The sequence below is a fragment of the Dermatophagoides pteronyssinus genome, unplaced genomic scaffold, assembly GCF_027571235.1.
Source record: "Dermatophagoides pteronyssinus isolate colony J.1.1.1.1 unplaced genomic scaffold, Derpt_VIB-CSIC_2022.12 sq0011, whole genome shotgun sequence".
Lineage (NCBI taxonomy): Eukaryota > Metazoa > Arthropoda > Arachnida > Sarcoptiformes > Pyroglyphidae > Dermatophagoides > Dermatophagoides pteronyssinus.
The window spans coordinates 393,174-417,879 of NW_027461535.1; the positions used below are offsets into that span (position 1 = coordinate 393,174).

General features: G+C 29.2%; 1 long non-coding RNA gene across 2 annotated transcripts in view; it reads left to right on the forward strand.

Annotated features, from left to right (window-relative positions):
• LOC142645417 (uncharacterized) overlaps positions 1 to 24,706 on the forward strand; it is a 52,619-nt gene that overhangs the window by 7,027 nt on the left and 20,886 nt on the right. Inside the window, exon 3 of one of the 2 annotated variants that reach the window (XR_012846552.1) lies at positions 17,045 to 17,268. This is a non-coding gene — a long non-coding RNA (uncharacterized LOC142645417). Of the gene's footprint in view, positions 1 to 17,044; positions 17,269 to 19,814; positions 21,450 to 24,706 lie in introns of those variants that run through there. The other variant, XR_012846553.1, reaches the window with a different exon arrangement.

The following is a 24,706-nucleotide window of genomic DNA, read 5'->3' on the forward strand; positions in this document are numbered from 1 at the left end:
TATAGGGTCAAAATAGTGAGAAAAATTTTTCTTCCCTGATATGTCACCCAATGTTTGTTTGTTTGCTTGACTATCATTCCGTGTCTTGTTTGTTTAACTTTAAGTTTTTTTATTTTCATTTTCATTTTTCCAGTGTAATAAATTTTAATTTGCCAACAGAAACAAAAACTGAACAGAATATACGAAATTTTTTGTTTTTCGCTATAGAAAATTGATATTTTCAAACTTTTTTTTGGTTGAAAAAAAATGTTTTTATATTGTGTAAATATTTATCCTGGCCAACCATAGAAAAAAATGTAAACTTTTTAAGCACCTTGAAATTTTTATTTTTATTTTTTATCATTGGAAAACAGCAAACAAACAGACAGACAGAAAACTTTCAATCAAAAAAAATTGATAAAGAATTTTGACAAAAAACTATGAAAGAAAATTTTGTTTGTTTGTTTTGTTTTTGGTACAGAATGGAAAGCAAAGCAGAATTCCTAGCTTGCTGAACGTTGTTGTTGTTGTTGTTGTGCGATTGATAAGATAATCAAGCAAAATTATCAAAAATTTGTTGTAAAAAAAAAACAATATTTATAAACGATAAATTAAACAAACAAACAAACAAGCGATTTCCAAAAAAAAGGTCGGATATATTTTGTTTGTAGTTTTTTTTTTGTTTGGATGGATTTTGAACTCAAATTTGATCTTTGTTTCTGGAGGTCAATCTCTCTCTCTCTCTCTCTCTCTCTCTCTCTCTTGCGTTTGGGCGCTTTGTAAATCATAATCATCATTTATTTACCCAAAACACACACATTTGGTGGTTTCTTATCACAAAGTTTTTGTTACATTTTGAACCAAGAAAAAACAAAAAATAATAAAGGTCTTTGACCAGCCAAACAAACAAAATGAACAAAATCTTTTGATATTTTGAGAAGAGAAAGAAGAATATAATAATTTTCTAATTTGAAAAACCTAATAATAAAAAATTTCATTCAAAAAAACGGAAATCCTATTGGAATTAGGTCAAATTTTGTTCAGTCGTTCAGACTAACACGTTGGGCGCCATGATTTTTTTTTCTGTTTTTGTTGTTGATGATTTTATCACGCCATTACCATTATCATCATCTGATGTTTTTTTCCTGAATAATCATGATAACGGGTTAAATTTTCAAATCAAAAAAACTACCAAAATCAAAACAACAGGCACATATAGAGTTTTTTTTCTTGAAAGTGCACCTCCTTCAATGAAAAAATTCAAAAGTTTAAAGTTTGAAAAAAATTTGCGCATCATCAATCACACTGCTACACTGTGTTTATGCGATGTAAAGTGTTTTATGTGATAAAATATTTGAAACGCCCGTAATGGGCGCCATTCATTGTAGTTGAAGAAAAAAAAATTGAATTAAAATTGAAATTGTCGCGCCGCCTCATCCATGTTTCTCTTTCGTCCAATGTTTTTTCTCTTTTACTAAAAAAAAGTTCAAAATTTTGTTTTTTTTTGAATTTTCCAATTTTTTGTTGACGCCATTAACACTAACAAACTATATAGGGGAAAAAAATCTATATAGCATCAAAATGTTGTTGTTGTTGTTTGGCCTATTTTTTCCTTGTTGTTGTTTTTTTTAGCATCAACAACAACAACAACAACAACAACAACAACCAAATATACTTGACGATTTTGTTTTTTTTAATAAATTGATTGATGTGTTAAATGTCCTTCTCTCATTCATTCATTCCGTTCATTTTGATGATTGCCAAAATAGAAAAATAATAATAATAAAAATTTTTGCTATTTTTTTGAATTGAATTAAATTGAAATTAATTCATTGAAATTGCTTGAAATTGCCTGCTAGGATGTATCATATTTAAATTTCTTCGTCTCTCTCTCTCTCTCTCTCTCTCTCTCTCTCTCTCTCTCTCTCTCTCTCTCTCTCTCTCTCTCTCTCTCTCTCTCTCTCTCTCTCTCTCTCTCGACTTGCAAGTGATGAACATTGACTTGTTGCTGTCGAAATAGTGTATTAAGAAAAGATGTGTTTCTGTAATTGAAAAACACACATCCTACCAAAAAAAAAATAACACCTTATACCGATGCACAAGGCTGATTCGATTGATTTGATTCGATTTAATTTTTGATTCAATAAAATGGTTGCCACACAGAGACATTAAATTAACATTCAGTGAATCCTAAAGGCACAAGGGGATGAAAATAGTAACTTTTTTTTAGTTGATAACTTGATTATAATTTATTTTTTCAATTTGCCAATAATAATAATAATAATTTTTTTGTTGTTTTTTACAAAATATTTTTTATTTACACTTTTTAACATTGTTGTTGTTGTTATTTGTGGTTGTCGTGGATCAAAAGAAAAAATGTATTTTTGATCCAGCCGCTTAAAAAAAAAGTTTATTAAATCCATCCTTCGATTACCATTTTTTTGTTTGTTTGTTTTCAAAATTTTCATTATTTAAATTAAACTGTCAAGTGGAATTTCATTTTTTGTTTGTTTCCAAAATTTTATTTTATTTTGTTTTTTTGGGGTTGTCTTGTGATTGACAGTGTTGATCTTGTGTTAACAAATTGAACAAAATCGATGAATTTGTAAATTGAATTTTATTAAAATCTCTAAAAATGTGAGTAGATTTTGTTTTTGTTGTTGATTGAATTAATCAATGATTATCATTATGTAAGGGTGATGATTTACGAAAATAACATTGCATTTATCGTTTACTTTTTATTTTGCTATTATTAGATATTATGGATAAAGATATGATTTGTTTGTTTGTTTGTTTTTGGTTATCATATCTCCAAAAAAAATTTTCATGTTTAAAAAAGACTTTCCAATGGATTTTTTGCTATGTTGTTTATCTCTGTTTATTGATTTATTTGATTGCATCACATTATTGAAATCGGTTATTTGGTAATTTTCTTTCCAACTTTTCATCAAAAAATTGATGAAAATTTTTTTCTTACCTTAACTATCACTGTTTGTTTTATAACGGCTATAATAAAAATTGAAATTTGAATTGAAACCAGAAAATGTTTATGTTTTTTAAAAATATGGTTTACGAAGACTACGACGACGACGACGTTAAAAGTCATAGTTAACGATCATAGAGAAAAAAAATATTCATGTCTAAATCATTATAAAAACTCATCATAATCATTCATTTATTGATGATGATGATTAGAGAGATGGTGGAGGTAATGTGAGACATAAGGTGAGATTAGGTGAGCCTGAACATACAGTGAGAGAGAGAGAATTTTCCTCAAAATTTTCATTCATTTTTTCCAGGTAAATTTTCCATTTTTTTTTGTCTTAAATTTCTTTTGCATGATGTTTGTGTAATGTGTGTGTGTGATCACATCATTTAATTTGATTGATTGGTGCCACACACTTTGAAAAAAAATCAGTTGTTGTTGTTGTTGTTGAAGTTTTTTTAAATCGATAAAATGAAAATTACCATCACCACCACCAAGCCAATGATGATGGTCATCATCATCAACGAAAATAATAATAATCAAAAATGATGATGATTATTATGATGACCATCATCAGCCTACGATCGATTATTACCTACTTTAACAGCCGCTGCTTTACTTTTTTTTTACTTTAAAAAAAAAAGTTTTCTTAATCTTAATGAGATTTCATTTCATTTCTTGAAAAAATAAGTGTGTAATCAAGGGTGATTTGTTGTTGTTGTTGTTTGGCTGTTGATAGGATCTTATTTATTCTTGGTTTTTTACCTAAATTTTACCTGAATTTCCGTAATTTTATCAGTGAAAAAAACGTAAGATTTTTATCAAAAATGATCACCTTTCATGATTATGATGATGATTATGATTATAAATTGACACTATCAAATTTCAACAAAAAAAAAACCTTTAATGCGAAATCGCCATTTTATTTCAATTTTTTTATTTTTTTCATTAAATTTTTTCTTCTTATTTTTGGTTTATAAATGATGATGATGGTCATTATAAATAATGATTATTATTGGTAATGTCTATTAGTTTTTTAGTTTTAGGTTAGTTAATATTCATTACAATTTTTTTTTGTAAAAATGATTATTGGGTGGCCATCGAAATTCAAAAACAACCAAAAATTGTTGTTGTTGTTGCACCCATATCATCATCATCAGGTTTGTATCGTTTTGTTTATTTTCCATGATCCATGAATTTTGATCCAGATTCATGGATTCATGGATCCAGAAAGAACAACAACAACAAAACCGTTCGATTTTCGGTTTGTTTTTCGGTTTGTCTGCTGAATATAATGCAAAGATCGTGATGAATTTTGAAGGAAAACAAAAAACAAATTTTCTAAATGGGTGCCATAAATATTGTTTTCGAAAGATCAAAAATCAAAATTAAGAAAAACTTTGATCAATTTCAATTAATTCAATCCGAAATGGCGAAAAAAAATCCAATCAAATCGATCGATCGATCGATGTTTCGATAGTTCTTCTTTCCCCACTGATTTTCAAAGCCGAAGGTATCAATCACCGGATGATGATAATGATGATGACCATGGTTAAAAAAATTAACCTGAACTAACATCAATCGGTCATTATGGATAATGGATGTTTTTTTTATCAGAGTGTGTGTGTGTGGCGCATCTTTGCCTTAATCTATCAGTCGGTATATATTCAATGTGTGTGTTCCTTTCTGTGTCTGTGTGTACATTGAATTTTCTTTTTCATCATATAGCAAAGTTTAAATACTTTAAATACATATTTAAACTGTGGATGTTTAGATGGATGAAAAATCATCATTATGTTTTTTATAATGAAAATTTTCATTATAACGAAATTCGTCAGTCTTGGAAGATATCTTTAAAATAATGATGATGATTATGATCATGTCCATTACGTTTAATTCTTGGTTGTTGTTGTTTTTTAAAAATTATCATAATAAAATTTATTACCTTTAAAATAAGGATAATGATGATGATGATCATCATCATTATTGAATCATGATTTTTAAGTTTCTAAATTTTAAATTTCGAAAAATGTTGAAAAAAATCACTTTTAAATTATAAAATCATGTAAATTTAATTTTGAAAATAATCAATATCTTCAGCCAAAAAATCAGATAAACAGATTTTCACTAAGGATGGTTTCATTTTGAATTCGAGAAAAAAAACTTGAAAATTTCCTGACGATTTTCAATTTTTGACTTTTACGAATGAAATGTCATATTCGCTCAAAACAAACAAACAACAAAAAAAAATCAATCAAAATGAAAGGGTCATCATAATATTTTCAGGAAAAATTCCGAAATATATTCAGATAACAATCTAATACAGTAGTAGTAATTCTAAAGATCGCAAAGATGACAACAACAACAGAAACAGAAACAAAAAAATTATTATCATATCAGGAAAATATTTAATGATGATGATAATGATTTTACCATCAAATCATCATCAAAATTATCATCAGTTTTTTTTATCCAGTTTGTAATTAATAATGATTAATATTTCTGTTTGTGGATTATATATTAGCGACCGCAATCGCAACCAACCATCATCCAAAAATCATTAGAAATTTTTTATTTTTGTTTTATTTTTTGACTATAAAATATCATAGATCATCATATAGATTAATATCAATTTCGACCAACCAAAAAACAAATGTAGATCATTTTATGATCGAAAACCAGGGACGTGATATCATCATCTTGTTGTTGTTTTCGTTGTTTTTACCTTCAAAACATGTATAAAAAAAATAGATAAAATTTATGAATTGAATCAAATGAATTGAAAATGTCAATATTGTAAATGATGAAAATATGTATTTTTTTCTGTGGATAAGAATATCTTTCCCCTTTTGAAGAATCTGGTTTAACGCATTCAGTTTAGTTTAGTTTTTTTTTATTTTGTTTTGTTTTTCAACATTTATATTTGTGGTAACATATATTTTTTTTACAAATTCTTTTGATAATGATGATGATCATGTTGCGTGTTTCAAAGCCGTTTGATCATCATCATCATCATCATCATAATGGAAACAATGTTCCATCTTGACCGGCTACTAGTTATTTTTTTCATAGTTTATCTGGACATCTATCTCTTTCATATCTCAACTCTAACTGCAATATGCGGCTGATGATGATGATGATGAATTGTCCGGTCATTCTGATGAATTCTTTGACTGAATTCATTCATTTTTTTTGTCAACATTTTCATCAAAACAACAACAACAACAAAGATAGATAAATAGATAAACTACTGATATAGACAGATGACCAAATGAAAGATATGAATGGAATAATGAAATGAGAGAGAAAAAAAACTAAAAACAGAATAAAAAAACAAAACAAAAAAAAAATATAAAAAAATGAAAATAAATGATTCAAATCATTCATTTTCATTTCATATTCAACATTTTTCCCCGGAAAAATAAAATGAAATAACAAAACAAGAATGGGGAGAGAAAAAGAGAGAGAGAGAGAGAGAGAGAGAGAGAGAGAGAGAGAGAGAGAGAGAGAGAGAGAGAGAGAGAGAGAGAGAGAGAGAGAGAGAGAGAGAGAGAGAGAGAGAGAGAGAGAGAGATATCAATCATAATCGAAATAATGGAAACCGAAAAATTTTTTTTGTATGAAAAAATTGTTATTAATCATAAACAAATGATAACATAACATAACTGATGAAAACAAAATTCTTTTTCATTTGTTTGATAAATTCTGTAAGAGGAAGAGAATGAAGAGGACATGTTCCAGAATTTTCCAGAATTTTTTTGTCTTTTTGTTTTTGGAAACAAATCGATCCATTAATTGATTGAAATGCAGAAAAACAAAATAAACGAAATGCCTGTCAGTCATCATCATCATCGATTTATGTAAATATTTTTTGTAAAATTAATTTTTTCAAAAAAAATTTGACAGAATTTTTTTTCTAATGAAATATTTCACTAGATGGTGACTCTGGTGATTTTCAAATTTGAATTTTTTTTCTTTCTTGGAACCAAAAAACCAAAAAACAAGGTTTTCATTTGTATCATTCTTTCGTTTGTTTTTGTTTGTTTGTTTGTTTTTTTCACTTCGATTATCGATCGATCGATACCCAAAAAACAAAAACAAACGAACGAAGAAAATCATCAAAATATCAAATTTTCATCATCAACAACAACATTTCAATTTCCAATTTTTTGATTAGTTAGCCAAATGAAATGATGAAATGTTTTTCTCTTCTTCTGGACAATGATTCATTTCTTGAAAAAAAAAACAAAACATAATGGAACAACAGCAAACACATTATGCATGTGTTAACAACCTTTTCTTTCAATTAATTTATGTTTTTATTCTTCTTTTTCTTCATTAATTCATTAAAAGTGAATTTTTCGTTTTTGCCTTTCCAATATTTTTTTCTTATTGATCGGTTGATCGTTCGGTTAGTTTTTTTGTTCACAAATTTCCATATTTTTTTCATGTGGTAACGTTTTTTTCATTTGTTTTTCTCTTTCTATGGATCATCAGATCGGTAAACATTGATCGATCGATTGATTGATTGATTGATTGAATTTTTTTTCTCTGTTTGGTGTTTCATTAGCCTATGGCTATTCAAACAAAAAAAAAATTCATTTTCACTAGGCAACGAACAAACAAAGAATATTCTTTGAAAAAAAATTCTTTGAAATTCTTTAATGAAAAAAAAACTAGGAAAATTTCGATCTGATGACAGAATCGATTTCCCCCCTCTCAGCCACCACCATCATTGTTGTTTGACCAGTTTTTGAAAATGTTTTCTGAAAAAAAACAGAATAAAATTCTTAACTTTGAATTCTCCATTCACACACACGGAGAGAATTCAAATTGACTACCACTACCATGTCAGTGCATATTCGATTGATGAATCGTACGCAGAATCAAGAATTTTTTCATTTTTTTTGTTTTGTTTCCTGGTGGCTGGACACCATTGGACATGGTGATATGAGGGTAGGGGAATGGTGGGGGTGGGATGGTGGGGCACAAAAAAAACATCATCGTTGTTTTTGTTGTTCCTGGAATTTTTGTTCATCATCATCCCCACCACCGCCACCATCATCATCAACAGCGAAAGAAAAAAACTTTTAGATTAGTTGGTTATATGTGTGTGTGGACACCATTACCATCATTCATTCATTCGTTCATTTGTTTGTCCGAAGCTTGCTTGCTTGCTTGTTTGTTTGTAAATATTTTTAAAAGCATTCAATTTATTTTAATTTAATTCGGATCTGAGAAAAAAAACTACGAAAAACAACAACGAAAACAACGTTATATTGTGTCATTCACTACTGTAGCAATGACAATTTTTATAAAATAAAAACTTCTATGGAAGAGAGAGCTATGGCCATTCTGATATGTTGAACAGAATGGACTCTGCCAGTGTTGATTTGCTACGGAAAAAAACTTAACACAGGCTAAACACACTAACAGGGAGTGAAAGAAAATGATGAAAAAAATAAATAAAATTTTTTCGTTTTTTGGTTTAAGTGGTAAGGAGGATGTTTTTGTGAGTGTGTTTGTTTGTCGAAGATGCTTTTGAATAGAATTCTTTTTTGTGGACTGAATATTACTCCCTCTCGCATACACACACACACCATGTACAGAAATTCTTTCAAAATGAATTCTTTCTTTTTTCGTTTTGTTTTTGGGAGCTAAATTGAATTGAATGGATGATGATGATGATTGAGTAACTGGTAAGATTGTTTGTTTGTTTGTGTGCGTTGGAAAGTGTGAAAAAATTCAAAGTTTGAATTTTCATTCATTCCTTTCTGACTGAAACAAGAATTTCTTTATTCAATTTTCATTTTGTGGTCATGTTTTGCTTTGTTTTCAAGAAAAAAAAATCAATTAGTAAATATTACCGAAAAAAGATAGCCAAAACACACACACGTTTCTTTCATTTTCAATTTGAAAATAGCAAAAAATTTTTGTTTGTTTTTTGGTGGTTAGAGAAAAGTTTTGGAAATCTTGCTGAAAACTTTTTTTGTTTTTGCTTTTATCAATTTATTATTCTGATTTTTTTTTTCTTTTTGTTTGGTTGAGAAAGAGAAAACTTTGCTTTTAAAGAAAATAAACAAAATTTGTGATTCTGGATCATTGAAAATCAATGTATTTTCATTTTAATTTCAAATTTCTTTTACCAAGAAATTCGGCCAAGAAAACCAAAGAAAAACCTAATTGAAATGACATTGAAATATTTGAACAAATTACATCAAATTGGATCATCATCATCATCATCGATTCAATCAGATCGATTGATTGATCAGATTTGATTCAACCAACACCAAAAAATACACACAGGAAAAATCTTCAAAATCTCCCTTTTTATTACATAATATTAGTAGCAGCAGCAGCAGTAGATGTTTGACATAATAAAAACATCTAAATAAAGACGACAAACATAGATAATGACAACAACAACGACAATCACACACTTTCACACACATTCAGAATACTAAATAAAGCCACACTACTGAATTACTGATGATCATCATGATTGTTGTTGGTTGTTTGGATTGATGAATGAATGAATCGATCAAGTATGATGTTCTGATTAGCGAAAAAAAAATCAAGATCGGAATCGATTCACGGAATTTTTTCCTATAAATCTTTTTTTTAAAACTTTTAAAAAATGTGAAATTCTGATTCTGCAAAGAATATTCTTTGGTTCCTTTTCTTCATTTTTTAAAATTCCAATTCCATCCGACCAATCAAATTCAAGAAACATTTTGATTGGATTTTTTGTTTTTGAAAAAAATTTTCAAAAATTTTGAAATTCTTTTAACACACACACACACACAAGGGTGGGTTGTTCTTGCGTTCAAAGAATTTTTTTTTTCAAAAATGGCGTCACGCCTTACGCTTTTAAGATTCTTTGCTTCTTCTTTTGTTCGTTATTCTTCCCTTATTGAAAGGCCATTCTTCAAATTTTTTCTCAATTCCAAAACTCGACATTCGAGGAGAAAAATGAAAAAACAAACTGAGTCGGCTTGAAACAAACAACGAACGATGAACGAAAAATCAATTTCAAAAACAATTTTCTAAAAAACATTTTGAAAAAAAGAATAGAATTTCGCTGCGCAGCAGCAAAGCGTCGCAGAATTTCGTTTTTTTTCAAATGAAACACGATTTGATGCTGCTGCGCAGCAAAAAACAAAAAAATTCAACGAAACAAAAATGTAAAAAACAAAAAAAGAAAAGCAAAATTCCAATTTTGATTGAAAATCCATTTTGTTTGTCGTCATCATCATCATCTTCTTCGCTTTCGTCGTCGTTGTTTTTTTCATTAAATTCTGTCCAATACAATTTGATCCATCATCATTGCTTTCCCCCAAATCTCTCTCTCTCCCCCCCTCTGCATCCTCTCTCTCTCTCTCTCTCTCTCTCTCTCTCTCTCTCTCTCTCTCTCTCTCTCTCTCTCTCTCTCTCACTTGACTATTTTATCGATTCTTCGATTTCGAGAAATTTTTTTTTATTTATTTTTTTTCATTTTATTTATTTCATTTTGGGAAATCAATGGATATTTGTGCGGAAAATGAAATAGTTGAACCGAATCGAAATCGTATATATAAGCAAGCAAAAGAATATATTATATTGAAAAAAAACGAAAGAAATTGAAAACGAAACGAAGCGAAAAAATGATGATGATGATGAAAATCTTTGTTAAAAAATATATAATAAGAAGAGAATTACACTTTTGTCGCCCGAATCAAACAAACGAAAGAAAACTGGAAAAAACTTAAAGAACGAAAGTGAAAGCGGCTATTCTTTTTTGCTTTCGCTATTGCTTTTTTTATTATTATTTCCATGGTTATTCTTTAGGGGTGTTTTTTTTCGTTTTCTTTTTTTTTGTTGGCTTCTTTATTTCTGTAAAGATTCTCAGAGAGAGAGAGAGAGAGAGAGAGAGAGAGAAAAGCCCATAATATTGCTCGTTTGGTTTGGTCGTTAGTCATCCAATAGATTTTTGTTTTTTTTTCATTTCATTTTAGTTTTTGAAATTCTTTACTTGGTGATAGTTATTACCCCTTGTTTTTCCGACCCACCTCTTTATCCGTCTTCCCTCCCTCTGCCTTTCAAATTTAAAGTTTTTGTTATTGTTCTGGAGATTCTGGTAACCCAGAATCTAAATATAAAATTTTAAACTAAAATTAGATTGAAAATGCCCCTCCTTTTAAATTTCGAACGCGCCCAGTTTACTCCCAAAAATACAAAAAAAAATGTTCCAGAAAATGTTCCAAAAATATTTCTCCATTCTCCTTTCTCCCTTTCAAATTTCTTTTCATTGTTATTTTGAAAATTTGACAATAACAATAACCAAAAGAATAACAACAACAACTCCCAAACTATCTATCTTTTTCTATATTTAAAATGTCAAACAAAATATCTGATTGTTTTTCGTTTTTTTTCTTCGTTTTAACAAAATTAAAATGAAAAACGATCAAAATGAAAATGAAACAAAAAACAAACGAAAGTTTTTTCATTAAATTTTCCTCTTTTCATTCATTCATTCATTTGTGGACGACGTAAATAGATTCCACACATCTTTTTTTTTTTATTTCTGGGATATTTTTTTGGGCGACAATCATCGAGAATGAAAAAAACTGCTAAAAAAAACTTGGTGGTGGTGGTAGAATCTCAACATGATATTCAGCGAAATCACACACACACACACACACACACACACACACACACTCTATATATATTTTTTGTAGAATCGATTGGACGCCAGTTGTTCGTTTTCGTTCGATTATTTCTTTTTCGTTTTTTATTATTGACATTTTTCAATTGATTTTGTTGTCAATTTTTTTCTTCGTTGCTGTTGTTGTATGGTTCCATTTTGATTCGTTTCAAATTTTTTTTTCTTTTTTTCATTTCACATTCACTTTATACAATTTTTTTCGATTCTTTCGTTTGTCGTTTTTTTCACTTGTTTCGTTTCGATTGAACGGTGTTCGGTTTGTGAAAACGAAAAAAGCAAAAAAAAAGAAGAAATTAAAAGGAAGCCAGATGATGATGATGATGGAAAAAGATTTATATATGATATATGTTTGTTTGTGTGCAACTTGAATGTTTTCCGATTCTTTCTGGTTTGGTTTTTGTTAAAAAAAATCCAATTTTTTTTTCTTTCTTTCTTGAATTGTCAAATTTTGCAGCCAAAAAATGGTCGATGAGGGTTATGGTGGTAATGGGAGGAAGGAAGCTTAACACAATAGAAAAAAAAATCTAAACTATAAAGATTTTTTATGATGAAAATAATGGTGGTACACAGCAGAATCTCGATTCTTTTCTTTTTCGATTCTGAAAAATTCCATTGTCATCATCATCGATGGTTGTAACCAGAATTTTTGAAACTGGGCGTCCCTTCTTATTGTTATCATTTTTTATGTGCTATATAAAGTGTATATAGAGAAAGAGTAGGAAATATTTTGAAGTTTAAAGTTTTATTTTCATTTTGGATGTTTTTTAAGTTTTTTTTTTTGGTTGGAAAAAAATATTCGTACAAAACAGCATTGAAAACTGCTTCTCAGTTGTCCATTTAAATATTGCTCCGTACACTACACTAAAGGTGTATTTTGTAAATGGAAATCACATTAAACCATCACCACCACCAACCAAATTAATTGCAAATTGTCAATGATGGCCAACCAAAATAATCATAAAAAAACCTGGTGATAGAATCAAGTGTTAAAAAAAAAGTTTTTTTTTTGCACCAACCTTTATTTATTCATTCATTTCTTATTGTTGATCTGAAAAATACCCTTTTCCATCATCATCATCATCATCGTAGATCGATCATGATTACATCATATACCAGGCAGACAGACAGACAGACACACTACTCTCATCATCATCAAAAGACTTTAAGAAAAGAAGTAAAGAGTTAATCGTTTTAAGTAAATGAATGAATTAATGTGTGCGAATCAAATAAACACACACAAGACTGAATAAATAAATATAAATCCTGTTTATTTGCTTGCTTAATGTTGGTCGGTTTTTGGTTTGGTTTAAACTAACCAAAATTAGGATTCGGATTGATGATGAGTTACACCAGACTGACTGACTGATTATATTCAATTTCTCTCTCTCTCCCTCTGTTTGTGTCTGGCTGTCTGTTTTGGCGTGTGGTGTTTGTTGGTTGGTGTGTGTGTGATCCAAGGCGTCATTGTAGAAAAGAAAATAATAAGACATTTTGGTTTTTTTTTTTGGCTGTTAAGTTGAATGAATGGAGTGTCAATGGCACTGTATTGACTCATTGACTGACTGATTGAATAAATGAATGAATGAATGAATGGCCCGGCATTTAGAAATGATGTATGCCGCATCCATTCACATTTACATTGTTAACACTTACACACCATACATACACACACAGACGTCAATGACGCCACCCAGGCGTCACGCAATCATCCAATCCGTTAAAAGATATTTTTTTTTGTTTTTTGAAAAAATTTTAAAAATAAATTTCAAAAATGGAAAAAGTTTTTTTTTCTGAAACGCCTTTTCGTAGGCTGTAACCAATTTCCAGGAAAGATTTTTTTTGAAAAATTTTTTAACAAAAAAAAAATAAATTCTGGATTCCTCCCACAGCTAAGCCGAAAAAAAAATTCATATAAGTAATGTCAGAGCGACAACCAGCATCAGTAACAAAAAACAAGAAGAAAAAAGTTCTTGGAGCGTGCTCATTTTGTTCTTTTCGGGAACTTTTTTCTTCCCCCTTTTCCCCCCTCAACAAAAGAAAAAAAAACTAAAAAAGACAAATTTTTCATTTTTATTATTATCATTTCATTACGAACGCAAACAAGGAGTTTGCGCATTGCGCTTATTTCATTTTAAAATCGGGCTATATAATTTTATTGTATTTTGAAAAATTTTCAGCCATTTTGAAATGAGAAAAAATGAAATATTCTTGGGCGTCATTCATTGGGAATACGCGCGCATAGCAATAATGTAAAATTTTTTTTTCAACAAAATTCAATTTCTACCCAAGTGTGTGTTGCCTTGGGTCGTTCGTTTGTTTGTTTCGTTCGTTCGTGAAACAAAATTCTTTGTTCAAATTTTCGAAAAAAAAACATTAAAAACGCCCTTTTTGCAGCAGCAAAAAGATTGATTCTGCGTTGCTGCGATTGAATTGTGAAAAAAGAAAATTTTTCATTTTGAAAATTCTATAGACATTGAAAAAAAAACTGAAAAATGGCTGAAAAAAACTGAAAACTGAAAAAAAAACTGTAAAAACCCGAAATGATATATGCGCTGTGAACATCGATGACGCCGACGCCGCCGTTGATGATGATTATGGTTGTTTTTTAACAAGTTTTCTTTACAATCCAAAAATTCAATATAGAAACTGAAATATTTCTCAAAAACGAAAAAAATTTTGGCTATATAACTTCTATGAAAAATTTTTCATATCCCAAAAACCAAAATGAAAATATATAGCCTTTTTTTGAGGAAAAAAAACTATAGAATTCCAAAATAATGATGATGATAATAACGTTATGTAATGTAAAATGAAATGAAAAAAGTTCAAACTTTGTTTTGGATTCTGGCTTTTATTCTGTGTTTGGCCAAAGTCACAAAAATTTTTTTTGAACTTTTTATGAAATATCTTTTTCGATTCATTCTCTCTCTCTCTATATATAAACTTTCTCTTGAATTCTTTCTCTCTCTCTCTCTCTGATCGATAATGTTAATGATGGTAAAGATACCCAGAAAAAATGCGAATGTTGAATTAATGTAATTTTTTTTTTTGCTTGTTGTTTTGTTGTTTTTTGAATGACAAGAAAATGAATTAAATTCAATTCTTGAATTCTGGAATCGAAAAAGGGAAAAAAGTCGTTAGTGTTGATATATACATTGTGTGTGTGTGTGTGTGAAAATATTCACCGAAATACATCACCAGACACACACACACAGACGAATGAAGAATTTCTGTCGCCATCTCGTTAATGATAATGATGTGATGTTTAGACTTTTTTTTTGTTTTGTTGTTGATTCCTCTCTGATTACATCACTCATTTCACTTAACGAAAGAAAAAGGAATCACACACTGAGAGTGTGGTAACAAGGTGTTTTTTCATCGATTCAATTCTGTGAATTCTGTGAATTCATTTGTATTGACACACACACACACAAACCAAGTGTTTTTTTCTATCGAAATGACCAAAATAAATGAATCTCTCTCTCTCTCTCTCTCTCTCTCTCTCTCTCTCTCTCTCTCTCTCTCTCTCTCTCTCTCTCTCTCTCTCTCTCTCTCTCTCTCTCTCTCTCTCTCTCTCTCTCTCTCTCTCTCTCTCTCTCTCTCTCTCTCTCTCTCTCTCTCTCTCTCTCTCTCTCTCTCTCTCTCTCTCTCTCTCTCTCTCTCTCTCTCTCTCTCTCTCTCTCTCTCTCTCTCTCTCTCTCTCTCTCTCTCTCTCTCTCTCTCTCTGGACAGAAAACCATGACTCATATTGATTTGGCTGTGATTTTTTTTTTTTAGAGAGGGGGGGAAGGAAATATCAAAGTCCAAATGAAATTCAATTCGTTGTTGATGTTATTTCATTTCGAAGGCGTAACGTTTTTCTGTTTTTCAAAATAAAATTTACATTGAAATTTTTGTTGTTGTTGTTGACTGTCCTGCCAACAAGAAAAAAATTCTAACTAAAAAAAAATCCAATTTAGAGAACGGACAACGAAAAACATCATGCACCAAAAAAGCCAGGAAGGGAGAGAAAAAAACAAGCAAAGTCAGTCATTTGTACAACACTGGGGTCCAGAAACTGAAAACGTGAGAGGTTTCAAAAAAAAAAAAAATGCAAAAAAAAAAATTTTTTGTTGGATGCGTGGGAGTAACATGGGGCTAAGCGATGTGATATATTTGCTGCTGCTGCTGCTGCTGCTGTTTGTCCATTTTTATCATCATTTTGGACCGTTCCATTTTCATTTTTTTTTTCATTTTTTTCGCATTTTTTAATTTCACTATTTTATCATTAGCCAAAGCAAAAACCAATGGGGAAAAAACCAAGGCACTTATGCAATGGACATTTCATTTCATAATAATAATAAATGAAAAATGACGAGCTGTTCCATTTTTTTCATTGTAAAAACTGTAATTTTAAATGGAAAAAAAATTTTTCACTGAGTCCAGTCGAATCACCCATTCATTCATTCATTCATTCATTCGCATTCACAACATCCACCCTCGCATTATTGACCAAAAACTAGAAAATTGAATGAAATTCTTTCATTTTATTAAGGGCAGAGAGAGAGAGAGAGAGAGAGAGAGAGAGAGAGAGAGAGAGAGAGAGAGAGAGAGAGAGAGAAATGGACTATGCCAAAAAAAACTAAAAAAAATAATAAGGCTTTTTATTTTTGTCAAATTACGAAATACGATATATAATAAGTGTGTGTTGGTGTGTGTAGCACGCGTTCAACTTGACCATTGGTCATCGTCATTCGTGAACATTTTTTTTTATCCGAAAATATTTTATCCAATTTTGAACGGATATAATTCTGTTGGCTGTTGTATGTTTTGAAATATCTTTACATTTTCTATCGGAACAAACATCGTGCGCATCTTTAGGTCGTTACCATTTTTTTAAAATCAAATAAATCTGCGCGCAATCGATGATAGATGGCGTTAGCAGTTTTGGAAAAAATAACAATTGACAGTTACGTAACATCAAAAAAAGTTTTTTGAAAAAAAATTTCAAAATTTCAAAGTTGAATAACAACAACAACAACAATGATAATAATGGTGGATACATCCATAAATCCTTTACATTTCTATAAATAAATGTAAATCAGGGGTATGGAAGGAATCAGAAAAAATCAAAAGATCTAAAAAAAATATCTAAATCAGATCAATTTTTGTAACAAAAACAAAACGAATGTTGCAATAAAATTAATATTTTTTGTAGAACAAAACATCAATAGGATGACCAGTCGATTGGTCGGTCAATCGGATTTTGTACAAGTGTTACATTCAAGAGTTTTTTGATTTGATACAAAAATAAAATTTTAAATTTTAATTTTTTTTTTTTTTGATTTTTTTTCACACTTTTCTTTCTTTTTTCCTTTCTTTCTTTCTGTATGCAGGATACAATTCAAAATCGATAAATTCTAATTTGACGTTCTTCATCGTCTTCGTTTGATTATCATCCGATTTGATTATCCGATTAATATTTCAACAACCAACCAACCAACCAACCGGGTAAACATCAACAATACACACACAAAGATCGTAAAGTCTTTTTCATCCGGTTAGAATTCAAAAGAAGAAAGGTTCACTTCAAAACATCTTATTTTCAATAAGAAGAAAGGTATGTTGTTGTCCAAAAAAACATCTTTTTTGGTTACCTGCAAAATTCAATTTTGAAAAAGTTATGTTATTTTGCTTTTTTAAAGATTGAAACAAAATCAAAATATTCATTTCATTCAAAAGAAAAAAAAAGATTATTTTAAAAACAAAACAAAATCAAATGTTTGCTTATTTACCTTACGAATTATACTTTATTTTTCCTGTTTTCTTTTTCTTCACTTGCATAAAAATACACAATTCACGGGTAATAAAACCGTTGTTGTTGTTGTTTTTTGATTGTAAATTCTGGTTGATAAGTGTGAAAAGAAACAAAAAAAACTGTAACATCCTTAGATAAAACAAGCCTTGTGCAAAGTGCAATCCTTTTTTTCAAATCAATCAATCGGTCGATCGATCGATCCCCCGTTGAATAACATTATTTAAATTCAATTTTTTTTCGTTTGTTTGAAATTGAAAAAATTCAAACGAAAAAAATGACCAAAAAGATTGGCAAAGTGTGTGTTGGAAAACAAACATCTTTTCCCAATATGAAGAGTTTTCAATTGAATTTTTCTTTCAAATTTTTGCCTTTGGCATTTTGAAAAAAGAAAAGAAACAACAACATTGTCTAAAATGGCCATGATCTTGAAACAAACAAACAGAAATGCTTGAATGTGTGTTTGCTTTTTGTTGCGTAAAGAAACAACAGAAGAAGAAAAGATGCAAAAAAAATGAATTTAAAATTCAATTTTTCTAAAAAAAAGTTGATTTAAATTTTAAATTTTTTCATTCATTCATTTCATTTACCTGGTTTATAAAGAAATTATTATTATGGTTTTTTTGGCCACTGGCATAAACTGACTGACTGGCTGCTTATTAACGATGATGATGATGACTTATTGAATTTTGAAATTTAAATTTCTTTTTTTCAGTTATTGAAAATGATGTTTGCTGTTGGGCACACCTTTGATGTGTTTTGTTTTTGTTGTTTTTTGTTTTTGTTTTTTGTTTTTGTTGAAACAACAAAACATAATTAGACCTGAGCTTGCGAGAGAAATTGATAAAATAATGAATCCTGTGTTTAATAATAATGATTTGGTGTTTGGCCATCAAATGTCAATTTTTTTGTTTTTTTGTTTGTTTCAAAAATGAATCCTTTTTTTCTTCTCAATTTTTATCAATTAAAGTTTGTTTTTTTCCCTAGTTTTGCATTATCCACCATCATCATTATCATCGATATTTTTGATTGTCGTTTGGTTTTTTTTTGGATGTCAACAACAATGGTCTATTGTTTTGTTTTGTTTCAATTTTTAAAACTTGTCAAAGTTTTTTTCCTCATCATCATCGTTTACCTTTGTGAAAATTATTCATTCATTCGCCATAAATCATTTTTTGGGTAAAAAATTTGATAAATTAGTTAAGGAATTTCATCATCATCATTTGGTTGATTGATATTGATCGATAAAATTGTGAGAATTTTTCCAGAAATTTTTCCAATACGAAAACAGCGATGTTGACGTTTATCAAATAAATTCATAAAAACAAAATTCATAAATAATTTTAATTTATGAATTTTCATTTTCGATTTCTCAAAAAATTCAAAATTCAACACATCAAACATCAAACACATCAAATTGATGACATTGAACATTTTTTGTTTTTGTTCAATTTCAAAAAAAAAATTCACAGTTTTTTTTCCTGAATTAATAATTCAATTTCACTGTTTTTTCTTGTAAAATTGATTGATTTTTCTTCGATTTGAAATGATATGATATGGGAGGGGGGAAAAAGGAGGCAGAAAACGAAACAGAGAAAAAAAAATTCCAGTAAACAACAAAAAAATGGATAGATAAACACATCATCAAAACAACAATTTATCGAAATGATGAAATGATTTATCGATATTTTATGTTCTCATCATCGATTATCATCATCATTTTTTGTTTGTTGTTTTTGAATTTTTTTTTCATTATCATTTGATGATTATCGTAGTTTTTCGTTGTTAAAAAATATGAATTTTCAACGAGGTAAAATATATGTTTGTATAGAACACCTGTGTGATATTATCATCATCATCATCATCGATGTTCCTGGTTCTTGATCATCCAAACAATAACGAAGGAAAGAAAGTTCCCAGAAAAATCATATTTTCTAGTCTTATCTTCGATCATTTGTTTTAAACTTGATTTTGAGTTTTTTCAGTTTTTTTTCTAGGTAAAAATTTTCTGTAAAATTTACTGTTTTGATGGCCAAATGATGATGATGATGATATGATAATTAAAAAAAAAAAAGACAATTGAAAATTTTCTGAATCAAAAATCGATTATAATCGATGATAAATAATCGATATTTTAGCCATTGTTAATCATGATCATCATCATTAGTCACCAAACAAAACAAAACAAAAATTGATTTCAATTTTGTTTTTCGGCTGCTGCTGTTGTCGATCACCACAAACTAAATTATCCGATCTGATGTTGTTTTTGTCAAATGTAAATGACAATGGCAAAATTCTATTGAAAAAAAACGAAAAAATCCTTTCAGACTTCCGTATGATTGCCATATTTTTCTCGTGTAGGTTTCCACAGAATTTTCTGGTTTTCTTGTTTTTGTTTTTCATCAAAATTCCAAAAATTTCAAAAAAAATATTTGAAAATTCCATAAATGGATTAGTCAAATCAAGATGCTAGCAGCAAGTATCCATCCAACCTTGTTCAAAAATAGTAGCCGATAATGGACATCATCACCAATGAGAACCACTTCCACATTGAAAAAAAAATCCATCCTGTTAACAAAAATGCTAGCCGCGAAATGCAAAAATATGACCACTATGCTTTTATGGCAGAAAAAAAATGAATGAAAAAAATCATGGCGCTACTACCACCATCACCAATGAAAATTGCTGGATCCTGTTGGTTTTGTTTGGTTGATTCTCACTTCAGTTAGTTTTGTTGTGTTGTATCAAGTGAGGATATCCACTATCCCAGAAAAAATCGAATGTGTGTGTGCATGTTTTTTAGGCGCGCAACGCCGTTTTATGAAATTTTTTTTTCGTCCGTTTTTTTTTGTTGAATTTCTGTTTGTTCGGTTGTGTGAAAAATAACCGAAAAACAAAAAAAATAAAAAATATATACGGCAAATTCAGGAGGTCAGTTCTCCAGTCTCTCTCCTCTATCTCCATGTAAGTCAGCTAGCCAGCCAGCTCTAGCCCAGGCATCAAACGAAGTAAGCAGCCAGTGTTTGTCGTGTGCTTCGATCGGATGGACACACGAAAGTTTTTCATTTTTGTTGAAAGAATTTTTTTCTGTCCGATAAAAGAATTGCAAAAAAACTGATGGTGGTGGTTGTTGGTTTTTGTTTTGAATTTCTGGCCTGCAACAAAATAAAATTCTGAAATGAGCGACCAAAGTCCAAAATTGTAATAAATGAATTTGTCCAGGCTTTTTTTGTTTTTGTTATTGTCAAACCAACTTTGTTTTTTCAAAAACTTCTTCCGCAATTCTTTTTTTGATCTACATTTTTCCAACAACATCAGCGTTTTTGTCACTTTTTTCTCTCTTGTAAACATCTTTGAACAACTGAAAATCAAAAATCAAAAAATTGAAAAATTTTAAAAAATCAAAAAAAATGGCCAACCATTCTTCCAATGATGATTATATTTTTGTGATAATCAACCATCATCATCATCATTCAGCAACAACAATTACCATCAACGATGATAATGACATTATTGATTGGACATAGACATTTTGAAATTCAAGAAATTCGGGTAGAAATGAATTGAATTTTGAATGAAAATTCTTCGAGACAAAAATCAAAAATCAAAAACAAATACACCAACAGTGCCCAATCGTTGCCTATAGTGTTAATTCTTCTGGCAAACGGATTGTAAACGAAAATCAAAAATCAAAAATAAATTCACAATGAAAATTTAATCAAAAAAAAAATCAAAAATTCTTGGATAACGAAAATCAAAATTCAAAAATAATCAAAATCAAAATATTTCCCAAATTTTTCTGTGTTATTCTGTTCTCTCGATTTGTTTTCTCTCAGTGTTTCTAATTAATAAAGTGTGCGCGTGTGTCTTTTATGTCAATATTTTTCTTCATTTTGGTCAAAATTTGCATCATTTTGAATTCCGTTTTTTTCAGTTGCAAAACAAAAACTTTTCAGTTTAAAACAAACAAAACAGAAATATTACCGGTAAGTTTAAAAAAAATTCCACAACAAACCATCATTATTTGATAACGATAATCAAATGTTGATGGTCAGATCGATGATTGTATCGATGATTGATGAAATACTTTGCTCCAATTTTATCTTTATGTTGTTTTAATCGAATTTTCATTCATTTTTTTCATTTTTCATTGAAAAAAAAACAAATTCAATTTTTGTCCATAATTAATCATTTGATACATTTAAAATAGCTGTGTAATCAATTCATCATCATCATCATCAGTATATCCAATAAAATTAAATTCAAATTAAACTTTACAAAAAATTTCTTGATCAATAATAATAATCTAATTGCGATTCGATTTGAATCAATTATAGATACATAAGGAGAGAGATTGATTGAGAACTAATTATTCAGTTTTTTAAAAGCTAAAAAACTTGAAAAAAAGGTAGATAAAGGTAGAGAGAGAGAGAGAGAAAAAAAGCCTATGAGGCGAATCAATTGATTATATATCGATTCATTTCGTTCAATCGATCGATCGCTGATGATGATAATGATAATAAAGTCATTTTTGTAAATTTTGCAAAATTTCACCAATTTCCACTTTGATTTTTTTTTTTGATAAATAATTTTTTGTTTCTGTTTAAAAAAATTTCCATTTTATCCAAACGAAGAAGCAGAAGAATTAATTGCCATTTTCAATGTTTTTCTTCAGCATTTTGTTTTTTGTCCTTTAACATCTTTATCTGCTTCATCATCATGATATGCTAGCTAGGTATAATTTTTGGGCGCCTTCGAATATCTTTTCTCTCGATTGCTCGATATTGACTTGGTTGGTTGTGAAACCCTAAAATTAGCATCGAAAATTCGTTGTTGTTGTTTGGAAAACAACTGTTATGGAAGGAGAGAAAAATCATTCATTCATTTTAGATTCCTTTTCTTTCTTCTGAATGAAAAAAAAATGAATGATTACCATGATTGAATTGATGAATGAATTTTTGCCTGATGATGATATATATAGGTTGTTGTTGTTGTTTAAAAAATCAAAAAATCGAAAAAATCATCAGCAGTGGAAACACGAAACATAGCCTAAACAAACCCTATCTTTATTCGTCCTATGATTATCTTGTTTTTGATAACTTTATCAATGGGAAAATTTTCAACTTGCGAGGATTGGTGCCGAGCGAGTGAGAGAGAGAATCCGAAACATCTTTATTCGGTTGTTTCGGGAAAAAAAAACTTTAATTTCATTAATTACACCTTGATGAAAATAAAGAAAATTGTAAATTTTGTTTGTTTCAAGTTTTAGTTTTCAAGTTTTCAAGTTTCTTCTTCACCAAACATTCGATAATTTAGGGTGATGATTATCATTATTTTTGGTGATGCGGCTGCTGCTGGACATACATACATACATCATCAATGAAGTGAATTAAAAAAGAATTAAAGTTTTTTGTTTTTTTGTTTCAAACTTTACATCATGATTATCATCAGCATCATTGAAGACAAGACAAGATGATAACTTAATTTGATTTTCGAAAAATTGGTTAATTTTATTCGAAAACAGAAAAATTATTGGGAATGATGAATATGATGATGATGATGATGATGTGAGAGATGTTTTGTAAGAATGAATTAGCCATGAGAGAGAGAGAGAGAGAGAGAGAGAGAGAGAGAGAGAGAGAGAGAGAGAGAGAGAGAGAGTTGATCAAGATTTAAACTTTTCACATCTCATTATTATATGATTATATTGATAGTTATAAGAATAATTGAGATGTATTTACCTTTTACCTGGTAAACGGATAATTATTATTGTATAATATCATATCATTTATATCAAATATCAAATCATATTTGACCAAAAAAAAAAACTAAAAAGATTTTGGATTTTTTTTGTTCAACTTGCTGTTCCGTTATATATAATTTCTTTATTTTTATATTATTTGTGATATTCATTTCATTCTTGTAATATTTTTTGTTGAATTTTTTTGTTTTGTAAAAGGGGAGAAATATGATTATATACAGAGATTATAATAAATAATAATTATAGTTTGATTTATCCATTTGTTTCTATCCGATTTGATTACATCATTCATTCATTCATTCGATTTTTTTCTGCGAGTTTTTTTGTTCAGCGAGATTTGAATTTTTTTCCGGTTCTCTTGATGATTATGATGATGATTTTGTAATATATAATTTACACACATTCACAAGTCTTTTTTTAATATTTTTGTTTTTCAAAGTTTTTTTTATTTGGATTTTGTCAAAACCAAATCACATTTGTTTTTCTTGTTTGATTTGGAGAATAGAAAAAAGTGTGACCAAATTTGAATTGAAAATTTATGTAAAAAAAAGAAAAGATTTCAGGAGATTTTTTTTTTTTGGATTCTCAAAAACAAAAAACTGTCAAAAACATTCATATTGATTTTGTATTATAAAATAAATTATGGAAAATTGAAACGAAAATTCAAGTTTTTCATTTAATTCTTTTGAAATCCGATTCATTGATTTTTGTTTGTTTTGTTTGTTTGGTGAAAACAACAACAACAACAACACGAGAATCTCAAATTGCCAAAATATTCAAACATTTGAATCATACACACTTTGTTTGATTTGTTGTTGTTGTTGATCAGATAATCGTTATTGCTAACGATGTAATTTGTTCAAAACGACTACGATTATTATTGATGATGTCGTCTGTCGCCAAATGATGATGATACTTATTCGTTCGCACACACACACACACCACACTTACTTTCAAAAGCAAAGAAACATTGATTTTTATCTTTCAAGATCAAATGTGATGTGATGTTCGCTGTTGATGATGATATCTTCGTTGTCTCGTTTTCTCAAAATGTGAAGTTAGCAAGTGTGCGATGAGGACATTATTATTTCAAGGTTAACATCGCCATTGATAACCATCATTTCCATTTGATAAACAGTGGCGGCCAGTAAAATTTTTTCTCCCTTAAATCATCATCAACAACATATATCACCATGTTTGAATCTCTTATCACCATCATCATCATCATCAATTGGGATGCTTCTTTCTTGCAAACATCCAGATCCTATAAAGCAAAGTAAAAAAAAACAGCAATTTTTCAAATGAAAAAACCTCTTTCTTTCGTTGATTTTCATTGGCTGTCAGCATCATCATTGTCGTTTTAAAATTTTGTTTGTTTTTTAAACCAACATCCACCTATATAGCCTGGAAATGAAATATAGCCGCATTCTCTTTTTGTTTGAAATTTAAAAAAATAACTTTTCTAAAAAACGACAACGACCA